Source organism: Taudactylus pleione, unplaced genomic scaffold (assembly GCF_031769625.1).
Source record: "Taudactylus pleione unplaced genomic scaffold, aTauple2 ptg000152l, whole genome shotgun sequence".
NCBI classification, from domain to species: domain Eukaryota; kingdom Metazoa; phylum Chordata; class Amphibia; order Anura; family Myobatrachidae; genus Taudactylus; species Taudactylus pleione.
Window position 1 is genome coordinate 1842921 of NW_028284554.1, and position 17493 is coordinate 1860413.

Consider the following 17493-nt stretch of genomic DNA (forward strand, 5'->3'; position numbering starts at 1 on the left):
CAATACATGGCACCTCTTTCCGGCACCTGAGAATCTACCATACACTAGTGAAGGGCTCCATGTCAGACCATCAGCCTGTCACTGCTCCTCAGCAGCTTCTGCCAGTGTGAAACATCTGGTGCCTCCCCCGCCTACAACTACCCATCCCACTCCTCCCTGGTGGCAGTCCTAGCCGCAGACCCATGCAGCAGTCCCGGTGCCCCCCTCACCCACAACTCCCCATTGCACTCCTCCCTGGCGGCAGCCCTAGCCGTGGACCCATGTAGCCCTAGTGCTTCCCTTCGCCCACAACTCCTTGTCCCACTCTTCCCTCCACTGTAGACTGTGCATTTTGTGATTTGTAGCCACACCAAAGTGGCAGTCTTACAGTATCTTGACTCAAACTTTAGTCTTCAAAGTCCCCACATCAAGTGGTTTTCCCCACCATCAGGGGTATTAAGAGGGCTCCCCACCCCACATCAAGTGGTTTTCCCCTCCAATTGGGGCATCAGGAGGGCTCCCCACTCCACATAACATGGCTTTTGCCTCCATCAGGAGGACTCTGAGCCTCATGCTGATTGCACTATACAGGTCACTATCTTATCTGTGACTAATGCATAGCTGTATATACTCCTAATTACCCCCATAGCCAACAGCAGCTAATGCCACCTTGAGATAGCAATAGCTACCGTGGCCAGTCTCTGAAATGCAGATACATTCAGGGGATTCTATAAATTTGCATTTATTTCCCTGAAAAGGGTGTTTTGGGGTGCTATCCTGCAAATTGACTTTAGAAAATAGGCCTAATAGAAACAAGTTCACATATTCAATAATATTGTTTTTGTGCGTGTGGATAGATGATAGATAAATACAGTAGATAGATAGAAAGGTAGATAGATAGATAGATAGATAGATAGATAGATAGATAGATAGATAGATAGATATTCACTTAATTATTTTCCCTTTTTTTGGGTGGGGGGGCACCGAATTATAAATTGGGAATCTGGGATGAGTTTTTCCAACAGATGCTTCTTAGTGAAGCCAGTGATACAGAGAGTAGCCTGCATTTGAATGAGCTGGTGTTTTGTGTAAGATACTGCCTCTGAAGGCAATACACTCACCCAGTGGGCTGTCACAGTCATGTATCTTTTGTTTGACCAGTACCGCTTGTCCACATATCTGTAGTTACAGTAACTGGATAGTCGGTACAATAACATTTTCTAGGCAAAGAATAACTTTTTTAATTTAGGATAATTTGCGCTATAAGTATTAGTATCTGTTATGATTCTCTGGTATTGAGTTGGAGCAAAAACACGGAAAGTATATAAAAATATAACAATTTATTTTTTGTCAATGAGCAGACAAATGAATAAGCAACAGAGTAGGTAGCATGAGTCCCAAGCACAGTCAAGATGTCAATAATATACTGTTGCACTGTGTTATAATGGCAGAAATGAAATGCAATATTCAAAGAACAGTTCTGAACAACAAATAAAGAAATGGAAACCAAAGTCTTTTAGTCTTGCAGGCCTATAATGAGACACCTGAATAATGGTGAACGATGTGGCATGTACAGTAGCCAATTATATGAATGAAGAAATAAAGTCTTGCTCTAGCTTAACTGCCAGAACTGGAGCAGAGAGATACTTGATGAATGGTTTGGCTTTGGCCAATTTGATGAAATGAGGCAATGATGTCTTGCTTTAGCTGGACTGCCAGAGTTGAAGCATAGAGGTACTTGATGAATGGTTTGGCTTTGGCCACTTTGCTGAAATTATGTAATGATGTCTTGCTTTAGCTGGACTGCATTCTCAGCTGAGACCCAGGAAACTGACACACTGCAGATGAATTGGACAACCACGGAGCAGGAAAAATAGGCAAGTACATTGGAGTGAACTCACTTCTGGTATCCAGAAGGCTGACACACTGCAGGTGAACTGGAAAACCACGGAGCTGGAATGCAGACAATTGGGCTGGAGAGAGTTCACAACTGGGACCCAGGTAACTGATACACCGCAGGAGTTCTGGAGAATCACAGAGCCGGCATGCAGACAAGTATGCAACTGGTAACAGTGGCTGGAGCCCGGCAGAATACACAGCAGCAGAGAGTCCTGAATGGCTGGAGACCACGGAGCACACACTGGCCTCTGGATAGCTCACTGACAAGATGCCATAATCAGCAATGTGGTCAAAGTTCAGAGCATACAAATAGCAGAGGAAGCCAATCCCCTAACACTAGGAAGGCACATGTGACTTTCCTCATTTACTTGATTGCCTGGCAACAGGAGGTAACACATTTGTAACAGGCAAGCTGTGAGTGCAGCTTTTAACAGTACCCCCCCTTTATGCGGGGTTAAGGAACCCCCAGATCCCGACTGTTTTGAAAAACAGTCTCTTGAGTCTGGGAGCGTGAAGACCATCCTCCGGAATCCAGGAACGTTCCTCTGAGCCATACCCTTCCTAATGAATGAGAAAGTACAATTTGCCTCTAGAAATTTTTTAATCCAGAATACTCTCCACAACATATTCCTGTTGACCTTGGATGATAACTGTAGCAGGTGTAGGAGAAGGCTTAGCTTTAAATCTGGATGAGGAGAATACTGGTTTAAACAAAGAACAGTGAAAGGTGTTATTAATTTGTAATGACCTGGGCAGAAGAAGCTTGAAGGCAACTGGTTTAACTTGATTGAGGATACGAAATGGACCGATAAATTTAGGACCCAGCTTCTGAGTAGGTTGTCGAAGTCTAATATTCTTTGTAGAAAGCCAGACCAAGTCACCTTTGGACAGGACCTCCGATGTTTGTCAGCAGACTCTTTGAAACAGAGAGCAGTCTTCTGAAGATTTTTACTTTAACTTTGTTACAAATTTGACAAAGTCGGGAAACAGAAAGTGCTGCTGACTTATTGGAATCAAAGGAGTTGGCTCTTGGATGTTGTCCTGTGACACGAACAAAAGGTGAAACAGCTGATGCAGAATGAGAAGAATTATTAAAAGCGAATTCAGCAAGTGGTAGATGAGATACCCAGTCATTATGATGCTTGGAAACATAACAGCAAAAGCATTGTTCCACAGATTGATTAGCACGTTCTGTTTGGCCATTGGCCTGTGGATGATATCCTGAAGAAAGGATGAGATAAATATGCAAGGAAGAACACAAAGATCTCCAAAATTGTGCCACACATTGCATACCACGGTCTGAAACAATGTCAACAGGTAACCCATGAAGATGAAAAATGTGCTAAAGAAACAACTGGGACAGTTCATTGGCAGATGATAGTTTGGTTAGTGGAATGAAATTAACCATTTTGCTAAATCGGCCCACAACAGTCCAAATTACTGAACATTGAGAGGAGACCAGGAGTTCAACAATAAAGTCCATAGCTATGTATGTCCATGGTCTTGATGGAATAGAAAAAGGCAGCAACAAACCGGACAGAGCTGTTCGAGGTGCTTTGTTACGAGCACAGAACTCACAAGCAAAGACAAATTCGCAAACATCCTTATTGAGAGATGAGCCACCACTTCAGAAGTTTTACTGATGCCAGGATGACCAAAAGCTCGTTTAGCATAGAAGTCCATTAACACTGATTTTCTGAACCTTACCGGAACAGAAAGGAGGCTTGGAGGTTTGTCTGGAGGTGATTCATCTTAACAGGCTTTGATAGACTCAGCCAGACTACGGGTGACAGCACAAAGAATCCGGGAATTAGGAACAATCGGTTCATTGGAACCTGTAACTTGCTGTTCAGGAAGGAAGTTCCTAGAGAGTGCATCGGCCTTAATGTTCTTAGATCCAGGGCGAAAAGAAATGAGAAAATTGAAGCATGTAAAGAAGATTGTCCAATGAGCTTGACAGGAATTCAGTCTTTTAGCAGTTTGGATATATGCAAGGTTTTTATGATCAGTAAGCACTTTAATCTGATGTTTAGCACCTTCAGGCCAATGCCTCCAATCTTCAAATTCCCAGTTGATTGCCAGTAACTCTCGGTTGCCCACATCATAGTTACGTTCAGTAGAAGAGAACTTACGAGAAAAATATGCACATGGATGCAACTTGTTTTCCTGAATGGCTGGAGACCACGGAGCACACACTGGCCTCTGGATAGCTCACTGACAAGACGCTATAATTAGCAATGTGGTAAAAGTTCAGAGCATACAAATAGCAGAGGAAGCCAATCCCCTAACACAAGAATACTTGTATAGTACACAACAAATGTTGTTTTATTTTCTAACACATAAAAGAGTATGTTTATTCACATTCAATAGAATCTAGAAAATAGAAACAACCGATTGTATTCATAAAACCATGATATATATCTATACACACAATTATGTTACTCCTAAAAAAGCTATATAAACCTGGACTGGTTGTAATAAATAAAATCACTCTTAATAGCTGAATTCCTTTTTGTAGCTTTATAAAGATTTTGTCCTCTTTGTGTCAATTAGATGTTCATTTTCACCTGGTCTCTCAATTTTCACCTGTCCAGGTTTATGTAGCTTTTTTAGGAGTAACATAATTGTGTGTTTAGATACAGTGTATACCATGGTTTTATGAATACAATTGGTTGTTTCTATTTTCTAGATTGTATTGAATGTGAAAAAATATAATCTTTTATGTGTTAGAAAATAAAACAACATTTGTTGTTTACTATACAAGTATTCTTTATTTCACATATCAGACTTCATGATACTAATACTTACAGCGCAAATTATCCTAAATTAAAATTTTTCTGTGTTAATACATGCTGGCCATTCAAGTCAGGGTGTAAGAATACATTTGTCTATATGTCCACATGCATATAGAGTTGTTTTTGCTGCTGGTCATTATTAACATCTACAGTGTGTATTACATAACCTATAAAATATTTGTGCTTGAACATACAGTACTCCTTTTTTTCTTTTAAAGTATAACTTTTTGTTTTTTGTTTCTTTTTGGGAATCATGGATTGCGTTAGTGGAGTGAGTTTGCCTTTACAAATTGGATGCAGGACTACCTCCAGTCGCTAATGAAGAGGTTGATGGTGAAGGTAATGGCAGTGGAGTTTGCATATGCTGGTACAGTATCTATCCATGCTGCTGGTAGCTGATGCTGGACTGCTTGTTTTTATATGATTTTCCAGATTGAAAAAAAAAAACTTCTATGAACTTGCTGCCAATGATGTAACATGGAGGATGTGCCTGTTAGAGATGAGCAGTTCAGATTCCTTGGAATCCGAACCTGCCTGAAAATTGGGAATCTGAGTCAATCTAAGCGGCGGCTCAGGTCTTTGCACCTTACTCGGATTCCACTTTGAGGCAAAACATCATCCTCGCAGCGTCGGATTGTTGCGGGTTTTAGATTCTATATAAGGCAACATATTCGGTACCATTTCCTTGACAGGCACGCTGATGTATGCTGCGCTTAACTATGCTGTATAGGCTGTGCTGTGTTCAGGTTCACAAGTGGCTGTGATGCTTACTTAGTGAATGTACATAGGGGGGTGCACGCTTCTGTATGCTGTGCTATACTCTGCTGTATAGGCTGTGTCCACAGACTTCACACTCACAAGTCATAAGTGGCTGTGCTGCTTAGTCAATGTGTATAGGGGGTGCATGCTTCTGTATGCTATGCTGTACTCTGCTGAGTAGCCTGTGTCCAGACTCACAAGTCACAAGTGCCCTGCGGCTCTAGTCAATGCAGGAATAGAGCTGCGCCATCAAATAAATAATTGTATTGTTTGTACTGTTTGGTGTGCTTTGTTCACATGTATATATACCAGTGGTCGAAGTGTGCCGGTATGGGGCGGTATAACAAACCGGCACTTCGATTTTCACTGACCCAGAAGTTGCAGTGTCTGTACACTACAGTGAGCGGCTGCACAGTGGAGGAGAGACTTTAACGCTGCACATGTTACTCATACAGCCAATGCACTCCAGAGCCCTGCTCGCCTGTATATTATATTACCGGTGGGTCGATGGCTCATGGGTGCGTTTGTTCTGGCCAGTGCAGATTTGTGCCATCACTTTAAGCTCCTTTCTGGTGGCTGGCCCCTACCACCTGAGGAACCAGCCACGCCCCAGTCTTACTACACCAGGGCCGGGCAGTGTGCTTAACTGCCCGGTGGGGAGCACAGACGTAACGGGCTACAAGTAAGCTCGCTCCTACTTTTCCCGCACACGCTTTACTGTCCAAGGCAGCAGCTGGGTCTCCGTGCTCGGCAGTTGGCTTCCACCAAGCCAGGGCTCAGGAGGCTGATCTTCTATTAAGCCTGGCAGCATGGTGTGAGCTGGGCCGGCTCTAGCTTATCAACAGCTGGCCCAAGAGATATCTGTTCCCTATATCTGGCCCCTCCACAGGTACCAGCCAATTTACTGCTGCGGTCACACAAATCAGCCCATGGTTGATCCGGACAGTCTCCTCTGCCACTGCCTCCAAAATGTGGTGACATTTTCTCCCCTCCCTTCCTAAAATAAGTGGCAGTCGACAGGTAGAGAGCTCAGATCTGTAATTTATCATAAGAGTCCCTTGCCACTGACAGACCCTCCAGTGCAGCGGCATCCCTGCTGATTTATACAGAGGCTGCACACCAAGAGGTTAGCAGACTGGGGATCCAATATTCTGGGGTCTCCTAAATAACTAAAATGATACCTCTGTGTTTTTCTAGCAGTGATATAAAGTCCCAGCATTTTGCATCTGGTCAGCTGAATGTGCTGGTACTTGTAGTGCCACCACAGTTGGGGAGACCCTCTGATTCTCTCTCTATCTCTCATGAGCATGAAACACAGAGCCCCTGACTGACCCAAATACCCCCTCCCACACACAAACACACATACCCCTTGTTCCCTTTCTTAAACACCCTTCTCCTGTCGCCATTGAAGGGACACCAATCAGCAACACAGAACTCACAAAAGCCCTGGGGGACTTAATTATTATATTAACTACGGGATACTTATCCCAACTTAGGGCCGTATTCAATTAGGCTGCGAAAACCCGTTATCGGCGATAATTTATCGTCATTTTTGCCTGTTTCACTTCTCCCCATATTCAATTACAAAGACTTTTCGCAGGTGCGAAAATCTTTGTGAAAAAACGAGGATATATTTTCACCACTGTTTAGGTGGCTAAAAAATTTCAGAATTGGGGTTTAGGGGTGCAGAAAAAAAAATAGCCTGCAGCCTTTGTAATATCCCCTTAAAGTAATCTGTCAAAAAATGTTAAAAAAAAGTTCCTTAGGACACTCCAAAGAAAGGTACTTTAATTTTGAGGTTGAAATAAAAATATTGGGGGACATACTTCTAAACTACTGAAATCGATCCTGGGGGAGTTCCCAAGTAAGCGACAGGTGTTTTCTAGAATGCGGCTGGTAGCAGCAGGTGCATTTTTGAAGAATTTTCAAAAATCACTTTAGGGACTTAAAAATATACATGCACCCATTTTCATGTACCCCAAAATTGTTGGACATAGCTTTTTAGGGGGGGGGAAATAACTAAGTGCTATTCTTCACCCATTCTTCTAAAGCTGCATTTATGCATCTGCCGCGGCTATTTAAAAACCCGGACTACCTTCAGCAGGCCAAATCGGGGGTACCCATAGTGATCCCCCATGTCAGGACATCTTTAATTTAGGGTATTATAACACTGCTTTTATCTGAATATATTTGACTATTTCAGGACTTTATGTGATTATTGTATATACACTATGATTATCTTATAACTTGATGAGGCCACTTCCAAAAAATTTTCCAGGTCCACTTTTAGTTCCCAATCCGCCCCTGAGCCTATGTCTCTGTGTTTATTCTAGTGGTAGCCTATGTGTGTGTTTTTTTTCTGTGGGAGCCTATGGGGCATATCCAATTAGCCACAGGATTTCACCAGTGAATTGACAGCTAATTGACAGGCAAAATTCCCGTGACGCGTGGCTTAGCTATTCAATTAAATAGCTATTTCCCCGTGTGAGAACACACTGATTCCGCGAGAACTGCGGAATCAGTGTGTAATACCCTCTCGCACGAGGTCGAATAGGGCGGCCTCATGCTGATTTTACCTCGCACCAAAATGAGATGCGAGGTAAAATCAATCAGCAGGGACACCCCGCGGCTAATTGGATATACCCCCCTTTTTTTTTTCCTGTGAGAGCCTGTGTGTGTGTATGCCTATGTGTGTGTGTGTGTTTATTCCTGTGGGGGCTTATGTGTGTCTTTGGTTTTCCTGTGGGTAATGTGTTTGTTTTTTTTCTTATCGGTGAAAATCTTTTTTTTTTTTTTTTTCATGTGAATTCTATGGGGGAAATTCAATGTGCATAATGTGTAAGGGGCATTACTGTGTGGCATAATGTATAAGGGGCACTACAATTGTGTGGCATAATGTGTATAAGTGGTACACTACACTGATGAAAAGGGAGTGTTTCTTAAGGACACACCCCTTCTGAGTAGTGACACCCCTTTTTCCTGCATGGCGTGCACATATTTACGACCTTAATTGATTCATTGGAAAACTTTAGATCCACCTCCTTTAACAATTAAACTAAAGTTATTCTTTGGATGTCTTTGGCAGAATAATTAATAATAATAATTTTAATGATGAATGTGTATATTTTTGTGTATGGAAATTATATGTGAAGTTTAAATTATTTTATTTGACCGGTCAATTTATTATTAATAAACCTTTTATAGGTAACTTATTTTTACATTACCTGTCTTCTCTTGTTTTATTAGCACAAAGATATATAGCAAATTAAATAATTGTACTAGTTCATGCAGGAATAGAGCTGCGCCATCAAATAAATAAGTATATAAATAATTGTATTGTTTGTACTGTTTGGGGCGCTTTGTTTTGTTCACAAGCATATATAAGCCCTGTGGCACCGGTACATGCAGGAATAGACCTGTGACATAAAAAAATAAATTGAATAATTATACTGTTTGGTGCACTTTGTTCACGTGCATATAAAAGGCAAGCCCTGTGGCTCCAGTCCATGCAGGAATAGAGCTGCACCATCACGACTTGTTTCCTTCCAGAGATTTACCTCCTTCTGGCAGTGCTGTTCTAGTTCTGTCAGTTGCCAGGCTACCTGGACGGATGTCACGTGTTATCCACAACACGGCATGATTGGTTCCTAACCCTATTTGTGAACGCTGGCCCTTTGCCACCTCACGACTATAGCCTTCTTTGTGGATCTCTCAGCTCTGCTGCATGGTCAGCACTCATGTAGTTTTCCTTTGCATTGTATCCAGCAATATTGGGTTCCCAGCCACACCTTCAGCTCCCAAGCTGCTACCAGCTCTCAAAGCCGCATCTCACAACCGGCTCTCCAGCCACACTACCAGCTAAGCCACATCTCACCACCGCTCTACAGCCACACTACCGGCTCTCAAAGCTGCATCTCACCAAAGGCTCTACAGCCACATTACTGGCTCTCAAAGCTGCATCTCACCACCAGCTATCCAGCCACATTACTGGCTCTAAGCCGCATCTCACTACCAGCCCTCCAGCCACACTACCGGCTCTCAAAGCCGCATCTCACAACCGGCTCTCCAGTCATGCTATGGGCTCAAATCCATATCTCACCACCGGCTCTCCATCCACATTACCGGCTCTCAAAGTTGCATCTCACCACTGGTTCTCTAGCCACACTACGGCTCTCAAAGCCGCATCTCACCACCGGCCCTCCAGCCACACTACCGGCTATCAAAGCCACATCTAACCTCCAGTTCTCCAGTCATGCTATGGGCTCAAATCCATATCTCACCACTGGCACTCCATCCACATTACTGGCTCTCAAAGTGGCATCTCACCACCGGCTCTCCAGTGACACTACCGGCTCTCAAAGCTGCATCTCACCACTGGCACTCCAGCAACACTACTGGCTCTAAATCACATCTCACCACTGGCCCTCCAGCCACACTACCGGCTCCAAAAAAACTTCTTACCACCGGCTCTCCAGCCACACTACCAGCTCTCAAAGCCGCGTCTCACCACCGGCTTTCCAGCCACACTACCAGCTCTCAAAGCTGCATCACTGGACTCCAAGCCACTGCATCAACTCTTCAAATTGTACTACCGGCTTAAGCCACACCATTGGGTCTCATAGCTGTACCATCGGCTTCTTAGCCGTGCTACTGGATTTTCTCCCAGTTTCCAGTATCTTCCGCTATTCCCTGGTTTCTGAAGGTAACCAGTGTAAACCTCTACTACTTCAACCATTAAGTAAAGGCGGCCACTTAAGTACCAGTGAATGTCTTTCAGTTCTAAGGGAACAGCGGGTTGCTGTTAGTGGTGGAAGACTTGCTAACCTAGGTTCTAGAGGTTTATACAGGAAAACCTAGGAATCCATAACAGCTACTAAGTGACCGTGAACTGAAAAATGGATAATGCTCAGTTTAGAGAAGAGGAATCAAATACTGTAACTGCAGCTGCTGCCACCAGTCATGATGACGATGCAAGTCCTTCAACATCATCTATTATAGCCGATGCTCAAGGGCATAGTGGGTCTAAGTCAGGGCATCTAAAATAAAAAAAACAATATACAGTGCTAAAGAAAAAAGCACATCTAATAATGGGAAAGTGTGGTGCTGAAAAACATAAAATTGACAAAATGCCATTCATCACACACAGTGGCAAGGAAAGACTGAGGCCTTAGCCTTTATTAATGAGTGGTGGTTCTGCAAGTGTCAGTGAGGCATCTTCCATACTGACCTTATCACTCACAGAGTGTAGAAGAGGTGTAAAAAAATTAAAACCACTAACGCAGTAGAACAAACTGTGTTCAGAAACAGAAATGTCACAAATCCCTGAGGAGAGTCTAAGGGGTAAATTTACAAAATTGAGAGTTTTTAGAAATGGAGATGTTGCCCATAGCAACCAATCAGATTGTAGCTATTATCTTCTAGAAGGTGCTTTTTAAATGTTATGTAGAATCTGATTGGTTGCTATGTGCAATATCTCCACTTTAGTAAATATCACTTTAGTAAATTTACCCCTCAGTGTGTCCATGAGTGCAATATGTGAGCCTGACCTTTCTGATATTGTTTTACTCACAGAGTAGCCACCTTCCACCATTTCTGCTCCCTGCATTTCTGCAAATGTGGGAATGAGCAGCACAAATGTAGCTGATGACATAGAAATGAGGATGCCACTGAGGAAGTACAAGTGGATGAGGAGGATATTTGTGTAGCTGATGCTGGTGCTAATGAGGATTTTGAGGATGAGGATGTTGTTTGTGTAAGTCAGGCACCAGTGAAAGCAGCTCTTGGCCATAATAAGAGGAATGCCATTGTCATGCCTGAGCATGACAACAAATGCACCTCTTATGTGTGGAATTATTTTCAACCAAATCCTGTCAACAATTGTCAAGCCATCATTAGTGTTTGTAAAACTACTATAAATAGAGGTAGGGGTGTTAACCATTTAGGAACCTCCTCCCTGTTACATCATTTTCAGCAAACTCATGAAAAGCTTTTGACAACATCAGAAACTGGTGCTAAAATAATAACAACAAGCAGTCCAGAATCAACTAGCTCCCTTCTCTCAAGTTCAACTAGAACCCAACACGTGCAATCTCTACCACCAACACCTTCATCCTCAATATCCACAGTAATAATCGAAGGTACAGTAATCCCGCATCCAATTTGTTGAGGCTATGTGACTCCTTCCCTATGTAGGATTCCTCATAAGAATCCTTCAACACTAGGCCCACTGCTGCTGCTGCTTGGGATGGTTCTTCATCCCAGAAGGGGACCAAAAAGACTACAATTTAAAAGAAACAACTGATTGTAAAACAATCCTTTGCAAAGGGAAGCAAATATGACAGCTCTCACCCAGTCACAAAATTGAATATTGAAAACAATATTGTGACCTGTGAGGTGGTCAAAATTGACTGGAAATGAGTGGAAGTTAATGTTATTGAGGTTAATAATACTCTAGGAACAAAAATTTTTATAATTATGTGATTTTAGCTGTTTTTATCATTGTTATGTCTGTGCTGTGTGTGATTCGAGTTTAGTCAAGTTAGGATTCTCTGGAGGGTTTGGGCATTTTTTTCCACTCGAAAATTTACTAATGAATCTCCTTTGCGATGGGAAAATTCTAGAGAGTAAGCAAACTCTCTTCAATTCAGCATCGGTCAAACTCGAGTAACTTTTCACTAGTGAAGATAGGATTCAGGAATTTACCAAGATGAGAGTTTCTAAACTCTCATGAGAACGGACAAAACTCCTGTAAAAATTTGTGACATCAATTCACCTGCCTGTGAACTGCGAGTTGGCCAGAAACATACACAGATCAGTGTGATCCATGTATGTTTCTGCCTGTAAATGGCAAATGAAGGGTTAATTAAAAAAAATTATGTGTCCCCTCCCCCAAAAGCATAACCAGCCCTGGGTTGCTCAGCCAGTCCTGGTTTTTAAAATTATGGGGAAAAAAATTAGTAGGGTTCCCCTGTAATTTAGGAACCAGCACCAGGCTGCAGGGCCAGTACTGGTTTTAAATATATGGGGAAAAAATGCGTAGGGGTCCCCCTATATTTAAAACCAGCACCGGACCCAATCTGACCCTGGTGTAATGCCACAGTCAGGAGACCCTATCACTGGGTCTCCCCAGCCAAAGCATTCACACCCCAAGCTGGTCAGGCCATGCCGTGGATCTCAGGGGAGGTAGGGACCTCCAAGAAGGAGTCCCCCTCTCTCAAAACCCCAGTCCTAGGCTGAATCCGTGAGTTTTCCCCGCACCCCTGGGCTGTGGGTGAAAATAGTTAAAAGCTATTGTATTTTACAGTGGAACTACAGGTGCCAGCATGCTTTCCCTTTGGCACTTGTGGAACTACAAGTGCCAGCAGGCAGCCGGCACCCGTACCCCCACTGTAAAATAAATAGTTTAATAATCGCAGTACACATATACTGTATACATTATAACTTTAATACATACACCTATCTCACTCACACATAATAACCTGCTGCCAGCTGGTCCGTCCCCTCGTCCCATAGAATCCACTGGGAGTACCTGTAAAAAAAATACTCACCTACATCCTGGCTCCGGTCTCCATAGCATCTCCGGGTCTTGCCAAAAAACAAACCGAGTGACCCGGACCAGACAAATACATTAGCGGTGTATGTATGTGACCACATGCACCGCTAACCGGCTCCTGACTGCTCAGTATGAATTGCCAGGAGCCGGCAGCCAATCAGCAGCCGCTAACTGTAGAGCGGCCGCTAATTGAATCTGGCTCCTGACAGTTCCCACGTGGGCTGGTTAGTCAGTCAGGAGCCAGAGCCAATCAGCGGCCAGTCTACAGTTAGCGGCTGCTGATTGCCTGCCAGTAGTACCCCTTACTGTATATGCAATTAAAAACATGCAAGATCCAACAATTCTGGGAAAAGTAAGCTTTGCCTTGTTTTGAGGACTGAACTTGGTGGGAAGACTAGAGACGGGACTTGGTTCTACTCGCAAACTCCAATTTTGAGTATTTTGGGATTTTACAGAAACCAAACTGCTTATCTCTAATTTGAAAACCTGTTAAATAAATATTTTTTTTTTGTGATTGGATTGGTCGGGCAGCCTATTTAATATTTACTACCTACTAGTAACTATCTCTCTCTCATATATCAAAATATGACTATTCTCTTATTTTTAGGCCATAGATTTAAGTGCCCTCAGCCAGCCAGAGCCTTAATCCATCTCTGGCTGGTATGATTAGTTGTATACATCTTGCAAGCCCCCTATCCAAAAGCTTGGTATGCTACTAAGAATTATGAACACAGAAAGAGACTCATATACTGTATATGACCACACTTAGTATATTAGTCATAAAAATTAACATTTATTGGCATTATTAAATGTATTCCTCCAGTGACCAGTAATCTCAATATAAAATTGTATCTCTACCTCAAAGGCCATAGATTGCCGCTTCCCCTTTCACTTATATACAGTATGTATGTATGGTTTTATTTATTTATTTATTTATGTATGTATATATGTGTGTGTGCAGAAATCAGTCTTCAAAGAGGGACTATAGTTCACCTCCAGGCATTCCCCAGCCGGCAGTGGCGTAACTAGGGTATGACACACACCCCTTTCTTGTCACTCTGGGAACATTCCTTTCCATTCCATATGCACCTTAACGCAGTGCCCCTTATACAGTCCCCCCTATACAGTGCCCCCCAGTGGTGGTCCCCCTTATGCAGGCCCCCAGTAGTGCCCCTTATACAGTACCCCCAGTAGTGGTCCACCTTATGCAGGCCCCAGTAGTGATCCCCCTATGCAGTGCCCCTTATACAGTGCCCCCTGTAGTGGTCCTCCCTATCCAGTGCCCCCAATAGTGGTCCCCTCTATGCATTGTCCCTTGTGTCCCCAGTAGTAAGCCCCTATATAATGCCCCCAGTATTGCCCCTTATGTAGTCCCCCCTATGGAGTTCCCCTATGTAGTGCCCCCAGTAGTGCCCCTTATACAGTACCCCCAGTAGTGGTCCACCTTATGCAGGCCCCAGTAGTGATCCCCCTATGCAGTGCCCCTTATACAGTGCCCCCTGTAGTGGTCCTCCCTATTCAGTGCCCCCAGTAGCGGTCCCCCCTATGCAGTGTCCCTTGTGCCCCCTGTAGTAAGCCCCTATATAATGCCCCCAGTAATGCCCCTTATGTAGTCCCCCCTATGGAGTTCCCCCCTATGCAGTGCCTCCAGTAGTGCCCCTTATATAGTGCCCCCAGTAGTGGTCCCCCTTATGCAGGCCCCAAGTAGTGCCCCTTATACAGTGCCCCCAGTAGTGGTCCCCCTTATGCAGCCCCCATTAGTTCCCATTATAAAGTGTCCCCAGCAGTGGTCCCCCTTATGCAGGCCCCCAGTAGTGCCCCTGATACAGTGCCCCCAGTAGTGGTCCCCCTTATTCAGGCCCCCAGTAGTGATCCCCCCTAAGCAGTGCCCCTTATACAGTAGCCCCTGTAGTGGTGCCACTTTATGCAGGCCCCAGTAGTGGTCCCCCTTATGCAGGTCCCAGTAGTGGTCCCCCCTATGCAGTGCCCCTTATACAGTGCCCCCTGTAGTGGACCTCCCTAATCAGTGCCCCCAGTAGTGGTCCCCCCTATGCAGTGTCCCTTGTGCCCCCAGTAGTAAGCCCCTATATAATGCCCCCAGTAGTGCCCCTTATGTAGTCCCCCCTATGGAGTTTTCCCCCCCTATGCAGTGCTCCCAGTAGTGCCCATTATATAGTGCCCCCAGTAGTGGTCCCCCTTATGCAGGCCCCTTATACAGTGCCCTCTGTAGTGGTCCCCCTTATGCAGGCCCCCAGTAGTGCCCCTCATACAGTGCCCCTAGTAGTGGTCCCCCTTATGCAGGCCCCCAGTAGTAATGCCCCCTATGCAGTGCCCCCTATACAGTGCCCCCATGAGTGGTCCCCCTTATACACTGCCCCCAGTAGTGGTCCCCCTTATGCAGGCTCCCAGTAGTGATCCCCCTATGCAGTGCCCGTTATACAGTGCCCCCAGAAGTGGTCCACCTTATGCAGGCCCCCATAGTGCCCCCAGTAGTGGTCACCCTTATGCAGGCCCCCAGTAGTGATCCCCCTATGCAGTGCCCCTTATACAGTGCCCCCTGTAGTGGTCCTCCCTATTCATTGCCCCCAGTAGTCATCCCACCTCTGCATTCCCTCTTGTGACCCCAATGGTAAGCCCCTTATATAGTGCCCCCAGTAGTAGCCCACCCTATGCAGTGGCCATTATATAGTGCCCCCAGTAGTAGCCCACCCTATGCAGTGCCACTTATAATGTGCCTCCTGTAGTAAGCCCCTATATAATGCTCCCAGTAGTGCCCCTTATGTAATCCCCCCTATGGAGTTCCCCCCTATGCAGTGCCCCCAGTAGTGCCCCTTATATAGTGTCCCCAGTAGTGGTCCCCCTTATGCAGGCCCCCAGTAGTGCCCCTTATACAGTGCCCCCAGTAGTGGTCCCCCTTATGCAGCCCCCCATTAGTTCCCCTTATAAAGTGTCCCCAGTAGTGGTCCCCCTTATGCAGGCCCCCAGTAGTGATCCCCCCTATGCAGTGCTCCTTATACAGTGCCCCCAGGAGTGGTGCCCCTTATGTAGGCCCCCAGGAGTGGTGCCCCCTATGCAGGCTGCCAGTAGTGCCCCTTATACAGTGCCCCCAGTAGTGGTCTTCCTTATGCAGGCCCCCAGTAGTGCTCCCCCCTCTGCAGTGCCTCTTATACAATGCCCCCTGTAGTGGTCGTCCCTATTCAGTGCCCCCAGTAGTAGGCCCCCCTGTGCATTCCCCCTTGTTCCCCCCTTTAGTAAGCCCCTTATATAGTGCCCCCAGTAGTAGCCCAACCTATACAGTGCCCCTTTTATAGTTCTCCCAGTAGTAGTCCCCCCCTATGCAGTGCCCCCAGAAGTGGTCCTCCGATGCAGTAGTAGTCCCCCCCTGGTAGTGGTCCTCTCTTCATGCAGTGCCCCCAGTAGTAAACCCCCCAGTAGTGCCCCCAGAAGTGGTCCCTCCAGTAGTAGTCCCCCCTATGCAATGCCCCCAATAGTATTCCCCCCTATGCAGTGCCCCCAGTAGTAGTCCCCCCCAGTAGTACCCCCAGTAGTAGTTCCCCTGATGCAGTGCCCCCAGTAGTAGACCCCCCAGTATTGCCCCCAATAGTAGTCCCCTCATATGCAGTGCCCCCAGTAGTGCAGACAAAGACACAAACATAAAAAAAAACACTTGCCTGAATCCCCAATCCAGCTCCTGCTCCCGCCACCATCCGCTGCTCCGTCCTCTCGGGCTGGCCCGCTCTGCATTATGGGAGAGACGTCATGACATATCTCCCACCCATCACCCACTGCGGGAGCCGGAAGATGGAGCTCCTGAGTGAGCTCCAGCCCGTCTCCGGCAGTGAGCGCACCAATCATTGAGAGCCTGGCTGACTCTCATTGGCTGCTAATTAAAACAAACACACAGCCAGCGGTTGTGTGTTTGTTACTGTGTAGTGCACTACAATAACCACAGTGTCTTGCACAAGCCCTGCTCGACCCCCCCCCCCTAGTTACGCAACTGCCAGCCGGCCTCCTGAATGACCTCCCTGGAATGCTGATTGCAAGGCATTCTGGGCCACGGCGCCCAGCCCCTTTAGGAGGAGGAAGATATTTCTTCTCACAGTAAACCAAATAACAGGTGAGCCTGCGGGCAATGTGATGGGAAAGCCCACCTACCAGCCATCGCATCGTATGCAATGACACCAGGTAAGTGGCTAGGAGTGTGTCATTTCATCTCTCTCTAAGCAAGAGTAAATATGCCTGTGACAGTGAAGCCAAATGTGAAAACTGAGATGTCAAAGAAAGGGTCACTAAAACTGTAGCTTTAATAAGAGGTTACTGCCCATTATTTTTTTTTTACTATTATTTTATTTAACTTTTCGTGGCAACATTTTAATTAGAGATGTGCATTTTGGTATTGCTGAAAATGTAACACACCAAAACTTTGGGGATCTGAGTTGAATCGAGTCCCAGCTCGGCTCTGCTGTAGGCTCGGAACTCTGATTTAAAAACTGATTCTCCAGTTTCAAA

The 17493-nt window shown here is 45.2% G+C and overlaps 1 protein-coding gene across 1 annotated transcript in view; it reads right to left on the reverse strand.

The window, feature by feature from the left end:
* Positions 1-17493, reverse strand: part of ATP8B3 (ATPase phospholipid transporting 8B3) — a 308036-nt gene that overhangs the window by 229278 nt on the left and 61265 nt on the right. The gene's annotated exons all lie outside the window — the stretch shown is intronic.